At 48.6% G+C, this 4,717-nt stretch overlaps 1 pseudogene; it reads left to right on the forward strand.

Moving 5' to 3' along the window:
- Positions 1-2,884: 2,884 nt before the first annotated feature.
- On the forward strand, positions 2,885-4,425 carry LOC120844066 (annotated as a pseudogene).
- The last annotated feature ends 292 nt before the right edge of the window (positions 4,426-4,717 follow it).

Genomic DNA, 4,717 nt, shown 5'->3' on the forward strand with positions numbered 1-4,717 from the left:
TCTGTTCGTGACGTTTCTACTGCCCAAACATCGGAGTGACGGGTGGAATATGTCGCAGCTTTTTTTCGAAGTGATGATAATGACAATAAAAAAGTGAAAGCCGTTTACAAATCCCTGTAACGCCGAATTGGAGCGCAGCTCTTGAGGAGGAGGAGTGAAGGGTACTGAGGGGAGGGTAGACCCCCCTTCTCCTCCTCCTCCCCTCATTCTTTAATATGCTCCGGGGGGGGTCACGTGACCTCGGGAAGGGGAGGTGTCACGTGACTTCGGGGAGGGGGGTCACGTGACCTCGGGGAGGCGTGACCTGGGGGTCACGTGACCTTGGGTGTCACATGGGGGTCACCTCAAGGTAACGTGACCCCCAAGGTGACCCCCACGTGATTTCAGGGGGTCACGTGACCTGGAGGGGTCACGTGACCTCGGGGGGTCACGTGACCTCAGAGGGGTCACGTGAGCTCAGAGGGGTCACGTGAGCTCAGAGGGGTCACGTGACCTCAGAGGGGTCACGTGACCGGGGGTCACGTGACCTTGAGCGGGGTCACGTGACCTCGGGGGTCACGTGACCTTGGGGAGGAGACCACGTGACCTCGGGGGTCACGTGACCTCAGAGGGGTCACGTGACCTTGGGGGTCACGTGACCTTCAAAGGACCACGTGGGGTCATCTTGGGGTCATGTGACCTTGAGGGGTCACGTGACCTTGGGGGTCACGTGATCACGAGGTCACGTGACCTTGAGATGACCTTGGGAGGGGTCACGTGACCTTGGGGTCACGCGACCTTGGGATGACCTTGGTTACGCCGACGGCGACGGCGACGCCGCTCAAGCCGGGAACGGGCCCCTAAGAGCTGCGCTCTAAAAACTTTAACTCGTGACATTCCTGTTTATACTTTATGCTAAGTCTGAAAGCATAGTGATCAAACATCTTCACTACACGCAGCTCTCTGAAAAGTTGGTCTTTTGACCAACTTTGAAAAGATGAGCTTATTCAGAAAGTATTTTACATCCAGATACAGGGAACCTTTTTAGTGTACATAACGTGTGTGCTTAACTTTGCATAGGTGCCGGAGATGCCGTCCAGAGCAGCAGCCCTGGCCAATTGACTAGCGAGGGCGAGCCCACACTGGCCAGCAGCAGTACCACCGATGGGCCCACATCATCACGGTGTCACACGCACCACACTACAGAAGAAGGTAAACGCAATTGCATATTGGCAGAGAAGTGTTGCAGGCCTTTTTTTTATATATTTCGGATTGTCGTGTAGTAGCCATCTTTGGGAAACATGTAAAACATGTATGACCATGCTTTTAATCTATAGTCCGCTGCAACCTGAGAACAAAGGGCGAGGGTAAGACGGGCCGGGGAGGAGGAAGCAGACGGAACGCTAAAGAGAGAAGGAGGTTTTCCTCTCTCTTCTCCAGCGTTCCGTCTGCTTCTTCCTCCCCGGCCCGTCCTACCCTCGCCCTTCGTTCTTAGGTTGCAAACTGGCTACAGCTTGTCACATGCCGCAGGAATTTCCTGAAACAATACAATGACTGATGTTTTTGACAGATTTTTTAATTGTCTCGTCATTGCTTTGCAGATGTGGGGAGCAGTCTCACGGCTCTGACCTCTGGCACGAAGACTAGCCCTCCAACCAGGGTTCATGGTAAGTTTTCATAGTGTGCATTGTTTAGGAAATTCTTTGAATATTACTTTGTAGCGTAGTACTTGACTAGTCATAGCTGGTTCAGCTTTTTGAAACCACTCTGTCACTTTGTTTCCTTTGTTTTGTTTCTTGTAGTGGGTCACACATACGCGATGCAAGGCGCGATGGATGGACATGGCCCGCCGTCTGGAGGAAACGATGTATGGCACCTGAACCTTCCCCTACCGATTATGATGCGTCGGTGTCTTCGACTTCTGCCGTTCCTCACCAACGTAGGTGTCCGTCATGATGCACAAAGTTTACTTGTACTTCCACATTTTCTACAGTGGAGGCACATTGTTTATTTCATTATTTCTCGAAATGTTTCATAATTGCTTTTGCTTTCCCCTCGCAGGGTCCTGTGCCACCCGCACCGAGGGCAAGGGGAAGATGGACGTGTTGAGGGCCAGACTTCGACAGCTTCGGAAACATAACAAGAGACTCCAGCAACGACTGCAGCGACGGCGTCATATGCTGACTGTCACTGAGATAGTTGAAAGTGTACGTAGCCTTGTCTCTCCAGCCGTTGCTGCCCTTGTGGAAGCTCAGCTGAAGATGACCAATGCGAGCAGGTTCGGTAGGCGGTGGTGCAGCCAGAACAAAGCCTTTGCCTTGGGCTTGTACTTTCACAGCCCTAAGGGTTACCGGTACTGTACGCAATTGTTGAGGCTCCCATCCGTTATGTCGCTACAGCTTTGGCTTTAGCGTGTTCCCCTGAGGGTTGGTTTTTACCCAGAAGTTTTCGAACTAGTCAAAAGACGTGCAGCTTCTTTTTCACCAGAAGACAAGCCATGCATTATTGCCTTTGACGAGATGGACGTCACGAAAGAGCTCTCGTACAACCCCTCTGTGGACAGGTTTGAAGGGCTCGGAGAAAGTAACACTGGAAGAGGCCATAACCTCGCAAACCAAGCTCTTGTGTTTATGGCTAAAGGCATTCGCACGCCATGGAAGCAGCCACTTGGCTATTTTTTTGCTCATGGGGGAACACCTGCCAACATTATGCGTGACCTTCTTTTCCAGTGCCACAATTTGCTTGTGAAAGCCGGCCTGGAGCCAGTAGCTGTCGTATGTGACCAAGGCAATCAAAATGTTGCTCTTTTTAATGGCCTTGTTACCCCTGAGAAGCCCTACGTAACTGTGAATGAGAAGCCACTTTTTTTTCTATTTGATTACGTAAGCTGAAGTGCTTACGAAATATGTTCTTCAAGTACAATTTTCAAGTTGGGGATCACACGTTGAGACGCTCTTTCCTCAGGGAAGCTTACGAAAAAGACAAACAGCTTGAAATCCGATCCATGCCAAGGCTCAGTGAGAAGCATTTTAATTTGACTTTTGCCTCCAAAATGTCAGTGAAACTAGCAGCGCAAATATTCAGTAATCACTGTGCTGCCGCAATGTTTGCCATGGTAACTTTCCAGCAACTGCCAGTTGAAGCTATCCACACGGCCCGGTTTATTGAAAAAATGGATCGTCTCTTTGATAGCATGAACAGCTCACAGAAACGCGGGAAGAGTGCATATGTGTCTGCAATGCACGAAGGCTCTCTTCACAATGAGTTTCTAAAATAATGCCTTTATATGTTCGAAAGCCTTACCGTTCTTGGGTGCCCGCGGCAGCCTGCTTGCATTCGCGGTTTCTCCTCGACCATTCGGTCTATTATGCTGATTTGTGAGCACCTGACATTTGAGTATGGTTTCAGATACCTCCTGACTCGCCATCTCAACCAAGATGCACTCGAAAACACATTCTCCATAATAAGGTCGAAGTCTGGTGCGAAAGCCAATTCCTCTTGCCGGCAGTTTCAGGCAGCCTTTAGACATCTCCTAGTTAGCAACTTGTTTAAACTGTCTGACAAGAGCAACTGCGAAGAGGACATGGCAACTTTTTTAGCGGCTCTTCCGGTTGGTTTCTCAGCTCCCTCAGCTTCACTTAGTCTAGGAAGCTCACTTCCACAATGTGCAGCTGACCTCACATCCTGTAGTTATCCCACTTTATTATCACTTAACAACATGGTTTACTTTGCTGGATGGCTTGTAACAAGGTTTGTCAAATATCACACATGTCAAAACGTGACTCAGCAATGTGAATTGCAAATCAAGAATGCCACTTTTTCTGATGACAGCCAAGTGTTGTTGTATTTGAGTGTGAAAAAAACGGCTGAAGGAGACTTTGGAAGCCTCTCGGTCCTCACCTTGCTTTGTTTCTTTCGTTCAAGCTTGTGAGAAGGTTTATGTGGCGTCAATTGACAGTCTTGTTTTGAAAGAAGGCGTTGGGAAGGCGTTGTGCATCACACTTCATGAGAAGGTCGAAAAGCTGCTGACACTCCGCAGTGAGGATGTCTATGCTGATTTATTTGCTTTGTTTACAAGGGTGAGGCTTCATTGGTTCGCCCGTAAAAAAAATACTGAGCTCCTTGATGCAGCTGTGAGACGCAAGACCCAGCAACGAGTCCAGAGGCTGTGCAGATGAGACAACACTTGCGTTATGCCCACAGGAAGTCTCTTTAGTTTGTCTTACGTGTTGCATTCAACGATCACGCTGGCATACCGGATTGTGCGAGTACATACCTCTAAATTATCACACGCTTTGCCGAAACTGTCTACTGCGATGACCAAATGAATCTATCATACTTTAAATAAAGTGTAAAAGTTTGTTTCGCATGCTCAGACAGTGCAATCAACGTATAGGTTCAGCTAGATGAACTTGAATTTTCAATGAATCAATATGAAAATTTCAGTGTCACAGCATGCAAAACTGATTTTTTCGTTCTAAGTAAAATATGTTAGATTCATTCGACCCTCGCTGTATAGTGCTAGATTTCGTTGCTCACTGAATGATGGGACAGGGTGTCTACCAAATCACTTATTCCAAATTTCCCAATTTTCCCAAGGTTTTCCTCTCTATTTCGATAAAATGTTGACCGTTACTTCGGTTCAGGGAGTGCCTAGTGGCCTGCGCTGCCTAGTGACGTGTCGGGCAACGTTATTCAGTGCAGCGGCACCACCGTGAAATCCTTGTGCAATCATCGG

The sequence above is a fragment of the Ixodes scapularis genome, unplaced genomic scaffold (genome assembly GCF_016920785.2).
Source record: "Ixodes scapularis isolate PalLabHiFi unplaced genomic scaffold, ASM1692078v2 PGA_scaffold2__306_contigs__length_199485367, whole genome shotgun sequence".
Classification (NCBI taxonomy): domain Eukaryota; kingdom Metazoa; phylum Arthropoda; class Arachnida; order Ixodida; family Ixodidae; genus Ixodes; species Ixodes scapularis.